At 41.4% G+C, this 17,437-nt stretch overlaps 2 pseudogenes across 1 annotated transcript in view; both read right to left on the bottom strand.

Moving 5' to 3' along the window:
- The window catches only part of Gm14327 (predicted gene 14327), a 30,688-nt pseudogene extending 24,867 nt beyond the window's left edge, over positions 1-5,821 (bottom strand). The window contains exon 1 of the transcript NR_038101.2: positions 5,731-5,821. The product of NR_038101.2 is annotated as a predicted gene 14327 (transcript). The remainder of the gene's footprint in view (positions 1-5,730) is intronic.
- Rps8-ps5 (ribosomal protein S8, pseudogene 5) lies at positions 9,682-10,369 on the bottom strand (annotated as a pseudogene).

Below are 17,437 nucleotides of genomic sequence, written 5' to 3'. Positions count from 1 at the left end.
TTCTCTCTGTCATTGTAGATGATCAGAAAGTTGAGCTATTGCTCTATAGCTGTTCGTGACCCTTTGTACTTTCAGGCTAAACCAGGCCCTGGGAGCCCATATACAAAACAATGCTGAATGATAACTTAATGTCTGCTTCCTGCCATATGCATTATGCTCCAATCTGTCCTATCCACCCACCCAGCACCATCAACACCTGAGAAACTTCTGCATGTCAGAAGCTCCTTTTGTAACAAGAATTGAAGTTCTGTGAATCATGCCATTTTGACAACAGGGAATAGAAAGATAAAAGGAATCTAATCAAATATTTCTGAAGGATGATCGCTGACAGCTCTTTACTACTACCTTCTAAACTATTTATAAAACTAGTCACACAAAACTGAATACAGAAGGGTCATGAATTCTAGAAATCAAACCATTACTTTTCCAATGTTGTCCTATGGCACACCAAAGGCAATGCCTGTATATGCACACTGCAGAGTGACATTTAAGTTCCATACCTTGCCACTCCCAGGGCTACCGAGCCACCCCCACCCCTGTAAATCCACACTCAGGAAGAGTCAAAGAACAAGGGCCTCTGTTATGATTACCACATGGACCAACAGAACCACACTCTGACCCACAGTCCATTTAGAACCAGCAGATCGTACTCAAATAGCTCTGCAGACTTGCTTCTCCTGTACCGTCAATGGAGATTACTATAATAACCAGGGGATGGCTTGTGGTCTTCCAGGCAGCTTTTAACACATGCATCTGAGGAGAATCCTGTAGAGAATCTGCAAGCTACCTTCCCCTAGTGTTCCTGATTGTTAGTCCTGCCCATAGTCCCTCATTAGCATGGAAAAGTCAGCTGGGCCTCAGGGCAACAGCAGCTCCTTCCACTGTGGGATCACAGAGCAAAAGATTTAGACAGCTAAAACCTTCCAAGCTAGGCTGTTACACCCTACATGCAGACATAGCCCTAGTCTGGAAAATTTACATTTATAAGAATGTTCTAGTCCTGGAGACCAAGTAATTTCCATTTAAAGGCCCAAGGTCCTTTCTTTGTATATTCAATTATGCATGCAATACCCACTACAGCCACCTCTACTTCTTACTGGGGAAGTCCTGCAGCCAACCTGCAATCAAATTCATACATTGACAATAATTTAAAAGTGAATGTGACTATGACTTTTAAAACTAGAAGCAGTTATTGGGCGAGAAAGAGGAAGAAAAAGAAGAAATAAAATGTAAGGACATCACTGCTCCTAGGTATGGTGGAGGAGAAAGTATATTATACACAAAAGAGTGAACATAGCCAGACCCAATTATACCTGGGATAGTATAGAGTAGACATGACCTGGGACCTTGTGGAGAGAGGAAGGAGGGCAGAAGCAAGAGCCAGATCAAGATGATTAATGATAGATGAAAAGCTCAGTTCCTAAATGATTGGATTGCATAAGGAATGGCAGCTGGGAGATTGGCAGTCCTACTGCTGGGGTAGATGGCGAGGTATGCCAGCAATATGGTGTCACAACGAGGGCCTGTGATCTCATTTGACATTGCCCTAATCTGAAAAATGCCCGAAGATGACCAGTATGGAATTTAACTGATTGTGCAAAATTGATTACTTGACTCCTCATGGTGAATGTCAACTACTGCCAAAGCAGAAAGGCCTCACCTACCTTATTCCTCCTCCTTTTCTGTGCTGCAAGTATACCAGCTTCAAAGTTGGTCAGTGAACTCAACCTTATACCTGTCCCTCTTTATTTGTAATCCCCGAATTTGTAACCCTGTAACCCAGGGAGGTTAGACAACACTCATTCCCTGGTGTCTTTTGTCTCACTGATCAGTCAGTACCCAGCCTGAAAGCAGTTGTAGGACTGTTTTCCAAGCCCTGGGCAGCAGAGGCTGGATTTAGGAGTTCAAAGCAAGTCTTAACTACATGGCATAAAGAAAGTAGGAGCTACAGGAGATGTTGCTCTAAACAGACAGATATGAAATCTCTTTAAAAACAGGAATGAAATTCTTAATTTTGGGGCAATATTGGAGAACAGAAACACTTAAGAGATCACCCATGGATAGTGAAAATGAAATTTAAAATCTAATACCAAAAATGAACTTTTTAAAAAGAAAAAAATAAATGAAAAAATATATTACTGTACTGATTTGAAAAAGATCATGCCCTTCCTGGTAGAAGGAATGGCAATAATAAGATAGTGTTTGACCTTGCCCCTATGATCTTTGTTAACTACTGAGATCTATAATGAGAGAGTAGGTCCACAAAGTACCTCACAGATGTCCCCATCTGTCTGGCTGATGCTGACAATCCAGCCTCTGGGAAGAGATATTACACAAGCATCCTTTGCTAAGATGCTTGCTCCTCCTCTTTGTGGGAGATGACATTGCACTTACCATGTCTGAAGTTCTAAGTTTGCCTGAGCTAACCTCACAGCAACCAGCAAAAATAATAAGAACCGATTCCACAGAAACACTGAGATCAGCTGAGTTACACAGAGGAACATGCAGGCTTAGTAACTGGAAGAGTCACCTCCTCTTCTGACTGGCAGCTCCATGTGGAGGCTCTAATTCGCTATTGAGTCTTGAGTGAAGTGAACACCAGGCTTAGGGTTAGAGTGTACTGTAGAGATGCAGCCGAGTGGTTCCAGTCTGGGCCAATCCTTTTCCAGATCTGCAGATTTGCAGTTCAGTAGCACCAGTGTGTCTCCTCCAATAGTCTGTTCTCTTGCAAGCCCTTGGGAGAGGCTAAGATTCCTGATCCTTGCTGCCTAAGTGCCTGCCTCTCCCCTTTCTGGGCAGTGCCCCTGGGTTCACTGCTTTGAAAGTTTGGAGCTTGCCTGAGCTCCAATTCCAGCGCTCAGGAGGCAATTCCCCTTCTTCCTCCTGGAATCAAGGTGGATAGCTTACATTCCCCATCAATCAGCTGAAATTGGAGTTACCAAACTGTCCACAGGTGGTCAGTGCCCGAATATTAGTAACTGAAGAGAGATTTTAGGACATAAGATTTTGTGTTGTGGCTTCAGGCTGGGTCCAGGTAAACTGCAAGTACTTTCACCCAATGGCTATGAGCGAAGGCTCAGAGCAATTAGGACACATGTCAGACACTGTGGAGCACTCTTCTTAATCAGCACATTGTCCTCAGTGGGTTGTCAAAACAAACATAATAACAACAAACCCACACCTATATTGGGAAAATATATCACTGTACTGATATGAAAAAGATCAGGCCTTTCTTAGTAGAAGGAATGATATTAATAAGATAGTGTTTGACCTTGCCCCATGTGCTTTGTTAACTACTGAGATCTATAATGTGACACACACAGCTACAGCTAATAGCATGTGTTTTACATTTCTGATACATTATATCTATATAGTACAGATCCTAAAAGAGAAATTCATTATCACTGGCTCAAGCTAACCTGCACAAATTAAGCACCCACCAATCTAGTTTTATTTAATCACATGCATTATTTAATACATTTAGTGAAATTACAAAAGTATTCATCCTGCCTGACTCTCATCCTTCACTAGAATGGTGACACCTGGAGCAGATTCCCTTAAGCTTTCGTCTATAATCTAGCCATCTCCTGCCCTACTTCACCTGACAGAGATAACAGTAAACCATTGCTCCTGTTCTCTACTGAAGGTAGAAGAAATTAACAGTTCATTATATGACTCAAATGAGCTATTATAAAACACTATTTTGCTACATTCTTTAACTCAAGAATTTAGGAATTTCTATCAAGAGGAAAGCAAGGTCATTGCTCTGGGGAGTAGCAGACCAGGATCAAGGCTACCTAAGTCAACATAGCTTGTCTTAGAAACATCTCTATGAGGGGAAGACGAGACAGCTCTCCCAGAATTAACATGTCATCCCAGAAAGAAATCGCTCCATATACAACTAAAATATTAATTGGGAAAAATTTCTTAATGACAGCAATGGATTCAGCTCTGGCTAATACTCAAACACCAGTGAGCCAAAAACAGGTTTTGGATTCCACACATGCTCTCATCCATAAGTTTCTTTCCTGTTCAGTCCCCAGGTTATTTTGAACAATTTAAATATGGACTAGAGATTACAAATCCTACTTGAGACAGCTAGGAGATTTTCACAACAAAGATACCCAGAATCATTTATTAAGTGCCTCAGAGCCCTGAAATAGCAAGCCATTTTCCAGTGATGGGTTTCTGAGTTGGAGTTCCCAGGAGATGAGAAAAATAGCAAAAGTAGAGGTAGAATTTACAACAGCTGCAGTGGGAAGAGCATACACAAGCTATGTCTTATGCCAAGTAAACTTTTTAAGAGTAGCATCTTGTATCCTACTTACAGGGATAAGTGGAAAGAAATGGAGACCTCTATGAAGTCTGCAGAAACTAGCATACACTGGGAAAAACTCAGGAGAAGTCTAATAAAACAACCCTGCACAAGGGAACTGCCAAGTATCTGAAGAAAAACATTACTGACCAAGCCCCCAGTGGACTTGGGGACCCTACTCAGTGCAGGGAGGGACAGAATTATGGCATAGCACAGCAGAGAGGGAGGTGGAGTTGACTGGCACAGCAGAAGCAGGTTTGCAACTTCCCCTCCTTGCCTGCATTTTTTTGTATTTGCTGGAACCCTCGCACCAAGGCTGGCCAGAAATTTCCGTGGAAAACCTTTGGTACCCAGGCCCATATGATACTAGGGCTACTGAGCTTCCCACACCCCCATTAATCCACACTCAGGAAGGGTCAAAGGACAAGGGCCTCTGCTATGATCACCACATGGACCAAAAGAACCACGGTCCTTGGTACCAGCAGATCTGACTCTAATAGCTCTGCAAACTTGCTCCTTCTGGCCTGGCAAAGGAGACACTTTACAATCACCATGACATGGCTTTTGGCCTTCTTCACAGTTTGCAAGAGATGGCTCTGAAGAGACTCCCATAAAGAGCCGCAAGCTACCTTCCACTAGGGTTCCTGATAGAGAGGCATGGACAGAGTCCCTCATTAGCCTTGAAAACAAAGCTGGGACTCAGAAAACAGCAGCTCCTCCACTGTAAGATCACAGAGCAAATGATTCAGACAGCTGAAGCTTTCCTGGCTCAGCAATTCTGCCACAGTTGCAGACAGAGCCCTAGTCTGGGAAATTTAAATTCGATAGACTATTCCAGACTCCCAGAGCACTTATTTTCCTTTTTAAAGTCACAGAGCCTTTCTTTGCAATTAAAGAACATTATTAAATTATACAGGCAATGTCCAGTGCAGCCATCTCTGCTTCATACTTGGGAAGCCCTGCAGCCAAACTGCAATCAAATTCACACAGTAACAAAAATTAAAAAGAAAACCTCCCGCCAGAAGGCCATCCTGTGCTCCAGCCCCGGACCTGACCAAGGACTCTTGCTCACGTGGGAAGCATTCAGCGACCCCTCTCCCCGACTTCTCCTCCTTTTGGCCCCGAAGCCAGTGCCACCCCGGGGACCCCATTCTGTCCTAAGCTCTTCCGGGGTATCCAGCGTGGGATGCTGGAGGCTGGGAACCTGGTGCCTAGAGCTGCCCTTTTCCACCACCCACCGAGTTGGGTCCGTGCCTTCCCATGGCCAGACAGCCACCCCGGGCCATGTGGAAAGCGTCCTGCAGTCCTCCTGCTCCTGCCTGCCAGGAGCACTGGAACTCTGGCTGGAAGTGAGCTCTCCCACTCTCCTCTTTTCCCCACATCGATGGCACCGCAGGAGATGACCTGGCACTTACCATGTTTGGAGTTCTGAGCTTGACTAACCTCCTCTCACAACACCCAGTAGAGTCACGCAGAACACATCACACAGAAACTCTCATGACTGCTGAGTTACAGAAAGGAGCTTGCAAGCTTGACCTGGAAGAGCCGCCTCCTCTTCTGACTGGCAGGTCCATGTGGAGGTTCTGATTGGCTATTGAGTCTTGAGTGACATGAGCACCACCCTTAGGGTTAGAGTGTGTTAAAGAGACACAGCATAGAGGTTCCAGCTTTGGCCAAAAGTTTTCCAGATCTGTAGATTTGAAGTTCATTAGCACAAGAACCTCTCGTCCAATTGCTTACCGGTCTGTCCTCCCATCAAGCCCCTGGGAGAACGTAAGACTTCACATCCCTGCTATTCAACTGCCTGCTTCTACCCCCTTGTGGGCAGTAACTCTATGCTTCCCTGCTTTGCAAATTTGGAGCTTGCTTGAGCTCCAATCACAGCACTCAGAAGGTATTTCCACTTCTTCCTCCTGGATTCAAGTTGGATGGCTCTCACAGTCAATAAATCAGATTAGCTTCAAAAGATTTTGCAATGCCTTTCTTCAAGTGTGGGAGCATTGAGATTTTACTCAGGGAATCTAGACACATTTACACATAGGTTTGCCTACTCCTATGAATGTCAAGTTAAATCCTTTTCTGAAGATGGTCAAATGTAAAAACTGAGATATTGAAGGGCATTCTTACCTCATAGTCATCCAGAATCATCCATAAATTATAAAAATGTAGGATATAAATGCATCTGGAAAGTACATCTTGTAGTACAGGTCTTAGCTGTAAATCAAGGGACAGCTGAGAACTCATATTTCGAACTCCACGAAAGTGGGAGCTTGCAATATGGGCGTGGTCAGAAGATGTTAAAGCCTGAAAATGCACCCAACTGTCGCACCTCTTCCAAAAAGGCAGACCTGTGTTCCTTCCCAAACTGTTCCACAAACTAGGAAACATGTATTCAAACTTATGAGTCTACGGGAGCCATATTAATTTAACAACCATCTGTCTCCTCAAACGTGAAAACACCTGTTTATCTAACATGACTCTACCATATCCTAAAGAGAGACTATTATGCTTTCAACATACAATGTCACAAAAGAAGCCTTACCAGAAAGAATCAGAGCATATAAACAGTAAACAGAACAAACAAGACCAAAATTCAACAGGGAATCCATCAAAACTAATAGTTTCTTGTTCAGCAACTTGAGATTATGATGAAATTGCATAAGTCACAAGGTCTTAGGTATTCCCACTCTTTTAGTTCTGTCACCTGAAGCACACACAGCTTTGTTTCCTCAAAGTCACTATCTTCTTTCAGCTTTCCTCAAATCTGGTGTTTGTATCTCAAATCTATAATGTATAGCACTCTCTCTTATTTTATTGAAAGTAGGTTAGTGGGCTACAGGGATCATTCAGTTGTTGTTAAGAGCACTGCTCAAACCCATTTCACTTCCTAGCACTCAAATGGGAGTTCACTCATCTGTAGCTACACTTCTATCAAAATACTTGAGTATAAGCTGGTACGTGGCAATGACTTGGATGGTTACATAAGTGGTACATTTGCTCTAAATCCTGACATCTACATTTAAGATTAATGATATCAAAGTGTACCTCTGTTGCCAAGGACCAAGCCTGGACTTGGAGACTGGTAGAGAGAGAAGGGGTATCTGGGAGCATGAAAACAAAGGACTGGTAGTCAAGTCCTGTGATCAAGCTGTCAGTCTATGCTCTGCAGGAGACAGCTTCCCATCCTCCTTTCGCTGTATTCTGTTTTCTTTCTGATCTGCTTGCTCTGCAGGTCTCCAGACAGCTCTCTGTCTATGTTCTGCTGGAGACTCTTCACCAAGCTGCTATCTCCTGCTATTCTAAAAAATTCACTCAATAGTTCATCTCCTGCATACCATAACCAGAATCTATTATTATAACTCTCAACCCAGCCATTTACTCCAGGTTTCCTTTTGATGGTCTTAAAATAGCATCCTGTGTCCACAGGAACTTAATTCTTATGAGACAGCAAGCACACATTTTCTTTTAAACTTACAAAAGCAGATATCTGCCTGCCTCTGTGAAGCATAAAGGCTAAGCTCAAACTGGCTGGGTGCGACCCAGGCCTGAAATTACCATTTCTACCACACATGAGACTAAATTTGCTCTTTCCCAGGCTGATCCTGAAATCAGTAATCTGTCAGCCTTTCTGACCCATCTAGCCGGTCCAGGTATTCGAGGGTTTCGAGGGGACCTCCTCCTAAGAACCAAATGGAGGGTAGAGAGGGACGAGGGCCTTGTGCGAATAACTACACGGAAACCATTCTGGAATGCATCAAAGCCCCCAAATGTATTAGCCAGGCCCGAGGTTTAAATGCACAAGCAAAAGGGGAAGTACAGATACTTATCAGTGGGAGGGGTAGGGCAATACAAGCAAAAGGAGAAGTACTTATGTGAGGGGGGCAATAGAAATTCTTTTGGCAGCTACACGGGGAAGCAGGAACTTGGTGGTATCAGGGTGTGGTCAGGACATCGGTGATGACCTAGGGCTGGAACACCCCCTGGTTCTCGGAATCCATGTGTCGGTGGCCTGCTTTTGACCCCTTTTCTTCTCGGGGGAAGAGGCCCAATTCAGAGATCAAGAGTTGTCTTAATAGCTCCCAACATCTCCCCCGTTTTAATATTTTTATAAAGGCATATTGTATAATAAATTTGTAGCTACGTTTTTAACGACCACCTAAACGTCTGTTTGCTCACTGGGTGATTCTCTAAAACCACGAAGGACCCAAGGACAAGTCATCTATGAGGCTTGAATTAATGGTCCCAGTCTGTTGGGTATAACCTGGGCCAGCAAAGGGATTTAGGAACGAAGCAAGCTCCGTGGGTAGAGGTAGAGGTCTGATCCCCAGTGTGCAATGTTAGGGGCCATGTACAGGATTGACTCTCATGCCCAGAGATTTTTACCCAGAGTAACCCTGACCTGCTCCTGTGCCATTTTTCTTGGGGGGAGGACCCTAGGGCACTCAACCTTCATGCAATCAGACATGCCTCTCAGAGACTAACAGCTTCCAGACTAATCTCTGTGCAGTACTTAGTCTTACAACTCTCACGGGCGACTGCTTCAAGTTCCAACTTTCCTATGTGTCTAGCCTGGGAGGACTGTTTAGTTTCCAATGTGGCGAGAACGTATATTACCATGTCGGAAGCACAGACTACAGCAATCTATAAATGATTTGTGGCATGAGACTGATGGCCGAATTTAGGGGGAGGGGAATGATCTTACTTAAGCATTTTATGGAAATTGAGTCTCTCTCCCCGAAATGAGGGTGATGAAGCGGTATCTACGTCTGACTCTTTTCTAGTAACCTGCTTGTTATCGCCAACATCCAGCCGATGGTAATGAACTGAAACAAATGTACTTGAAAGAGATGAATCAATTTGAGATTTAACAAATCGGGTCAATTTTTGAAATGCCCAAGGACCGAAGGAGATCAATAATAGGAGTCCCAATAGGGGCCCTAAAAGGGAGGGCAACAAGGTCAGGGGGAGGTTGAAAACCAGTTTTAGTAGTCCACCTTTCTCCTAGGCCATTGTAAATACGTGTGTATGGGTGTAACTCAGCTATCTATAGTTCTAAGTATCTACTCTGGTTCCTCTTAGGTCTTAAACTTCCTTCTTTTTAGGTGATAGTAGATTCCTTTGTAAGGCAGTGACCTAGCTTTTATTCAAAGTGATAGTGTAATGCCAGAGGTAATTCTGAATGTCACTGAATAGGCAACTTTCTTTCTGAATTCCAAGCCCATGGTCAGCTCAAGGACTTTCTAGGATGCTATCTTTTGCCTCCAAATTTTTATCTATATAGCTATGGAAATATTTCTATGCTTATCATTAACAAAATGTGCAGTATGTAGCTGCTAATCTAAAGCTGTGGTACCTTTTTTTTTTTTTAGAACAGCAGACACCTTTATTACACTACGAGTGAGGCTCATTTGCCTTTCCGGGCTTTGATCTTCCGCAGATAGAACTCCAGCTCCTTGCCTTCGAGCACATAGCCGTCTGCTCTGCCACACTGGCCTGGTCATGAGGCAATACAGGCTAGAAGCTTGCACTGCTGGAACTGCTCCTCCAGGAGGCTGCTGATTTTGGCATTCTTTTTCCTTTCGTCGTATTTCTTTTGAATTTTCTTTGATCGTTTTTTGTTTAAAATCTCTTCCTCCTCAGGAGTCAGCTTGGCCCCCTTCTTGCGGCCCAGGGGCAGTGCACAGTGGGACTCGTACCACTGTCGGTACGGTGTGCTGTCAATAAGCACGATGCAGTTCTTCACCAGGGTCTTGGTGCGGACAAGCTCGTTGTTGGATGCATTGTAGACAACATCAATGATCCTTGTTTTGCGAGTACAACACTCAGAGCCCCAGGAAAAGTTCCCCACATCCAATCTCAGGGCACGGTACTTCTTATTGCCTCCTCGAACTCGGACTGTGTGTATGCGGCGAGGGCCAATCTTCGTGTTGGCAGCTGGCCGTCCCAGCTCATACTTTCGCTTCTTGTGGTAGGGTTTTCGCTTACCCCAGGTCTTTCGGCGCTTGTGCCAGTTGTCCTGAAAGATGCCCAACGCTCGGCGCTGGCTGGAAAGAGCGGTAGATACCTTTTTAAAGTTTGCATTTTCAGATTATTAAACCAAGGATCATTTTCTAACTCTAATAGGTCGCAAAACATAAGCAGGTCTCTTACAAAAACATAACAGTAGATTTCTTATCTAAATTAGGATCTACACAATAAATTGATTGACAAGAATTATAATGAATATAAAAAGACTTGCCAAGATTGGCGATCTTAACTCTTAAAGTTATCTAACAATAAGCATATAGGTAAGGTACACAAACTTTCATAGCTATAAGGAGCTGGCCTGAATGGCCAAAAACAGTGTCTCTGACGAAAGCATCTTGTACATTCTCTGTACCAGTCATTTTGCCTCATTAGTCAGCTTTTTTAGTTGTTTTTATTTTAAGTTGGCACCAGGTTGGTACTCCTTGCTGCAGCCCATGGTGGAGATACGAAGTTTCTTTATCTGTTTGTAAGTGGCTGCTCTCAGATTTCTCCTCTTTTGTGCACTCAACACAGCTTTCTGGTCACCACTGTCAGGGCACTCACAGGTCACAGGTCAGCCTGTCACATTGGAATGCTCTTGTAAGCATTCTGTGGAAAAAACAGAAACAGTCCCCGTTTTCCCCATATTAAGTATCTGAACAGGATCATGGCATGTGCCAATAAGTAGATCCTTATTATCTGCCCTAGACACTATTATATCCAGTTTTTCCAAAAACAAATATGTGATCCAAATAATGTGCACGGGGATATAATTTCTCCCCTTCTTTGTTTTTAAAGAAGATATAGTTTTTAAAGTTTTATAATACCTTGTCTTTGAGAATCATAAAATATCTCAGTAACATGTGTAACATTAAACTGTTGACAAAACATCTCAAATCTTTGGTTGTAATAGCCAGTTTTAATTTGATTTAGAACACCAAGAAAAAAAAATCAACACAGGCAATGATTAACTATACTTTTAGTTGTTTTTCTTGTTAAAGTAGTTGTAATTAGAAAGACTAAAAAGGTATCAATAGTCATTTGTATATTTTTTTATTAAAAATGAGTATCCTTTTGCAATAATTGATTAAGTATAAGTCCTCGAGAATTAACACCAATGTGTGGAACAGGTAGAAACTGAGGACACTGAGAGCAAATCTTTACAATATGACATGCATATTTATTTATTTATTTATTTATTTATTTATTTATTTATTTATTTTAAGTACCAAATTATTATTTTAAGCCATTACTATTTTGATGATGGAAAGAATGAGATTATATGGCCAATTATTTTTGTATAAGATCTATAATCTACCTGGGATATAAATCTAGCGTGGCATTGTCTTAAGAGCTCTTTTCCAGGCAATCTTTAACATTTTAAAACACCATCTACAGCACATAATTTAATTATCTGTGCTGAAGCAGGCAGAAACTCGAAAGAATAAACATGTGATCAATTCACATATACTTTTTTCCCATAGAAGGGTTGTTTTTAAATACAGTAAATTGGATGCATGCATGCATGAATTTATAGAAGATACAAAAGCATGTATATAAGCAATTTTAACCTATTTTTAGGATGAGTATCAATTTTATTTAAAATGATGGTATGCAATAGGTCAAATATCAATATTTTGCAATAACCAATTGGTGTTTGGAACAAGGAATTCTTAATTAGCACCACAGCAGCTTTATAATAGGATGTTAAAACTTTAAGGTGAAGAAGAATGATTTTACTTTAATGATTTTTCCTGCCAAAGAATAGCTGTGGACACATTTAATAACAATAACTAGAATATGTAGCTAATATTTGATTACCACCAATTATAATCGATACCAATAGATTGTAGAGCTTTTCCTCTACTTTCTCTTAAAGCCTTTTTGGTTCTCACCAGTTAATTTGAATCTCACTTGATAGCACCTAACAAAGGCTTAGGTTCTCCTGTGGTCAGTTTAAGGTAAGGTCTTTAGCCAATTAACATCTCCTGGAAGCTTTTGAAAATAAAATTTTAAAGCAAATTTTACCACAATTTTCCAGTATAACTAAAACCCTAAATATTAAAAATATTGCCTCTGAATCTTATGGAGCAACAATTATTCCCCAGAACTTTAAACTTTCCTTTAGAGGCTTTGGCTAATAGAATACTTTTCATTTAGGAAACAATATATACTGAAAGAGTTAAACTTTGTTTCTTGTATTGAAGCAGACAATAAAAATTTCTTACATATTGTAAAGCTATGTTAGCCATACCTACAGGCAAAATTATCTAGTGATCACCAGTTCATTAAAAGCAAAACTCTTCGAATTTAAGCATTATTTTAAACATCTGAATAGATCTGCAACAAAGCTAAAAAGAAATTCCCTTGAACACAGGGCAAACTTTCTCAGGCACTGTTTGCAAGATAAAAGAAGGTTACAAGCTTTTTTTGGGCTGCCTTGAGCCTTGCATTAACTCAAACATAAAATATTTTTTAATCTGAGCATTTTGGCCTTCCTGTAATAAGGACCGATTTTAGAGGAACAATTTAACTGTCTATGACTCTAATTTTTGATACTCTTTTTTAAAGATGATTACTCTTATAATTAGCTTAATTACAATATACAGGTGAATTAAAGATCTTAAATTTGAAATCAAACTGCAAGCTGCAGTCAATGGAACACTGGCAATTTTAACCATAATTTTTAAGTTTCTGTTGCAATATTAGAATATAACTTTTGGAAAGCAAGACCCAATTTTAAACAATTTATTCTCCTTAAAATCAATACTAGAAACATCACTATCACGTTACGAAGTTTGGCTGCCAATTCATGAATGCATGACAGTGTAAATTTTAATGTTCTGTTAAAGAGACATTGTTTTAAAAACTTATCTCTATAAGTCTATTTTTTAGGATAAGAATTACATAAACTAGTATGTCAATTTAGGAGTATCTTTAGAGGAGTAATTTTCTGGGCGGGTTTATGCCAGGTGCTTTTGTTTGAAAATGACTCTAGCCCTGAGTTACTACTTAAGCTAACTTTGTAACCAGTGTTATACCTTTTTAATCATACCCAAATAACTTATTAGCCAATTCTCTATGACCAAGATATGCAGATTATATTTATACCTTTAAGACCAGTCAAAACCCAAATGAAGTGGCTACACGAATCTTATAAATTTAGATCAACCAAAGAATTTTACTTTTTATAGCTATACTTATAAGATAAAAACACACTTTGTCATTTGCTAAACACAATACTCACAAAATTGTAGAGAATTTTTTAGGGAAAAAAACCAACTATCAACTTATTTGCCTTAGAACTAAGAGTTTGCAGATTCCTTTTCTTTAAAAACAAATTTTTCAGCAGGACCTCTCCTGCTGTGCTTGATGTTTGGCTAAAGGGAGGGGCCTCTGATCCTCAGTTGTGCAAACTGAGAGTGATTTAGCAGGTAAAGTTTTAACCATTTTATTTTCTTTAACATGAAACATAAAACAGCCAGTCATTCAGACAACGAAACAATCATTCGGACAATGTAACAGAAAACATACATGAATTGACATGTGATTGGTGCACCAAATATAGACAATATAAAGAGGGTAGAGAACTTCTCCTGTAGGGGCCAGAGAGAATAAAACAGGGCATCCCCCGATTTCTCTCTGTCCCTGGGAGAGTTCTAAAATCCATTTTCCTCTATCCCTTCCTTTCCTTTCCTGCTTGTAAGAGGCAGCTTGTCAAACCAAGATTAAAATCCAAAATTTTCTAACAGCTCTGGCAAGCATCTAAAACTTCTAATTTATTTAATCTGAGGGCAAATTTTTGAGAAAACACACAATCTCTATACACTAAATGTCTCAAATAGCCTAAAAGTTTACAATGCTGAATCTTTTTTGAAGCCATTATCAGTGCACACTTAGTCAAATATTTTATAGCCATCTGCAAAAACGCTCTCTATTTTTTGCAACCAACAAAAACACCATCGGCAAAATGAATTATATATGTTTTAGGAAATGATTTCTTAACTTCCAATAAAACCTAATCTATGAATTTTTTGACACAATACAGGATTGGGGAGTTGTAAATAAGGTAACAGTAATAATTGAGCTATATTTTGACCATTATGAAGTCTCTTTAAAACCCATTTTTATTTACTCTAAACGTGTTATTGCAAATCTCTAGCAAGGGCCTCGCGGAAGCATGCCTGGGCCCAACACACAACTTCCTACGCCAGAGAGTTCTCTCAAGGTAAGCTGAACTGACTCAAAGGGAAACTGCCTAGCATCTGAAAGCAGGGTAAAATTTCCAAATAAGGCTATGCCCTCATAAAAGGGCACGGGGAAGCAGAAAAGCACATCCAGCAATCTTTAAATTCTGACGCATTATCTCTTTGTGTCTTATCCAACAAGGCTAAAGCAGAAGCATTCAATATAGACCACAGTAAATCAGTGGAAGAGCCCCCCCACCTTTGTCCAGGCCCATCGAGGCCTCGGTTTATCCAGGTCTGCGTGCTTGGCCATGGGCAGGCCTGCAATGGCAGAGTGTTCTTGCTCAGACCTGCCACCTTAGGCCGCAGAAGCCCCGAAGGCCCAGCCTTGGCCTTCAGGCCTACCTGGTGGCTGCCTCGAGGGCAAGGGCACCTGGCGTCTGCCAAAGTAGGGACCTAGGCTGCTCCCGGGCCCCTCGGGCTCACCTGGCACGGCCGAGGCCATGAGGGGCTTGGGGCGAAGAAGGCCGAACTCTCGAGCTTGATGTGCTTTCTGCTGAAACCCTGCACAATCTCCCGTGGGGGGTAGGGGGTTGTCTGCAGTTGTTATTGGGGAGACAGGCCTCGCAGGGGGGCCCTCTGGCCGTTTCCCTGGACTGCAGTTACTAGGGTGTTCTGTCTTTGTGTAGGGCATTCTCTAGCAAAATGTCCAGGTTGGTTGCATCTATAGCAAGTTTTTTCTCCTTTATTTAGTTGTAGAGCAGCCCCAATGGCCAGGTTAATAGACTTAGAATCTTGTTGAGAAAACACATCTACCTCATTACAAAGTTTGATCATACCATTTATATCTAAACTTTTAGTTTTACTTCTCAGGGCAGCCCTAAACTCTGACTTCCAAGTTAAATATTTGTCTCTAGTGAGGACAGACTGAACAACTTTATTTCATTCATTGGGTATCAAGTAGCCTTCCCCTGCTAAACCTTCTAATATAGATACTGTGCGCCAGCAGCTTAGTTTCGCTTTTGCGAGATGGCTATCGGGAGTTTTCTAAAAAATCTTCAGTAAGGACTAGGAGGCGAGCACCTTCTCCACCCTCTTCTGCCTGTTTAAGGAGATCTCTGTTGATTCCCCAATTGCTAAAAAAAGGACTCAGGGACATCTTCTTGTTTTATCAAAGCATTAATATCTTTGCCTACTTTATTCTAAGTTAAAGGGTGTATTTCTGAACCATTCAATACCAGCCATGGACATCTCTTGTCCACAAAACAAAAAAAAAACTTTATTAAATCCTTTTTTTTTTAAACTCTTATCCCTCTCTCCTTAAGAGAACCCTTCATCTCTTGAATAAAGACTGCCTCTTTGGACAGAACCTTCCCCATGGTTAATGGGACAACAACTGAATGCCTAGGCTTACCTCTCCGATGTCCGTCCGTGACACTCTAGTGAAGTGGTGGGGGACTCTCCCACTGTCTCACTGTCTGCGTGGTACCTCTTTAATCCATTGTTCGGAGGGTGGTTGTACCTCGTGCCCCATGTCTGGTGCCACTTGACCGATCCAGCAGGTCCACTTATTCGAGGGTCTCGAGGGGACCTTCTCCTAAAAATCAAATTGGGGTGGTGGTGGTAGAGAGAGAGACGAGGTTCTTGTGAAAATAACGACACGGAAACGTTCTGGATTGCATCAAGACCCCAATGTATTGAGAAAGGCCCAAGGCTTAAATGCACAAGCTAAAGGGGAAGTACAGATACTTATCAGCGGGAGGAGTGGGGCAATACAAGCAAAAGGAGAAGTACTTATCAGTGCGGGGGGAGGGGGCAATAGAATTGCACATTCTTTAGGCAGTTACTCGGGGAAGTAGGAACTTGGTGGTATCAGGGTGTGGTCAGGACATCAGCAATGGTGTGTCGGTGGCCAGCTTTTGACCCCCTTTTCTTCTCAGGGGGAGAGGCCCAATTTAGAGATCAGGACAATAGTGTTGTCTAAATAGCTCCCAACAGATGTGAAGTAAAAATTTATTTATTTCCAGGCCAATCCTGCAGTCTCCTCAGAATTAGGAGAGAATAGCAGCCCTGAGTGAAAAAGGAGGAAATTTTATATTTAAACTCAAGGCCAAGGTTCATAGTAGGCGATTACAAAGCTAGAATTGCTTTGCAGTTAGTAATTTAGTTAAAAACCTGGCAGCTCTAAAACCATACCATGAACACTGGAAACAATTTACACCATGTAAATCTCAAGATTATTGGGGAAAAACAAGTCAAAACGAAAAGTTGTCCTTTAACATAGAACATGATTAGAGAAAATACCATAGTAAACATAGGAATTACTGAATGTTTTTCTTTAGGATTAATTTGGAACAGGAAAAAGAATAGTCTTTAACTGGCCCTTAAAAAATATAGTTTAGAGCTGGGCGGTGGTGGCACATGCCTTTAATCCCAGCACTTGGGAGACACAGGCAGGCAGATTTCTGAGTTTGAGGACAGCCTGGTCTACAAAGTGAGTTCGAGGACAGCCAAGGATATACAGAGAAACCCTGTCTCGAAAAACCATATATATATATTTGGATTGTTCAGAATCCTTTTTATTTTGAGACAGGCTCTCATTTAGAATGCAGCTGACCTTGACTCAGTAAATAAACTACAATTTAAAACACCTATTGGATCTGTAATAAAGAGTAGTATATATTTAATCCTGTGTTTTGGGCCACCATTACTTAAATGAGAGTCTTCAATACAAGATGGACCTGATTCATGATTTGGTATTGGGTGGTTTAGAAGTAAAGGAGAATGTTCATAAAGGGGTTGCTTCTTCAGGGAAGTCTATAATTGTCAATCTTGGGATTATTCCTAACTTCAAAGACACAGGACAGATTATAACTGCTCTAGAGATAAAGTTTGAAAAATATTCCATCCTGGTTCCTATAGTTGGAAG

Source organism: Mus musculus, chromosome 2 (genome assembly GCF_000001635.26).
Source record: "Mus musculus strain C57BL/6J chromosome 2, GRCm38.p6 C57BL/6J".
NCBI classification, from domain to species: Eukaryota; Metazoa; Chordata; class Mammalia; order Rodentia; family Muridae; genus Mus; species Mus musculus.
The sequence above is the reverse complement of the archived record's forward strand: the minus strand, read 5'-3'. Positions and strand labels throughout refer to the sequence as shown.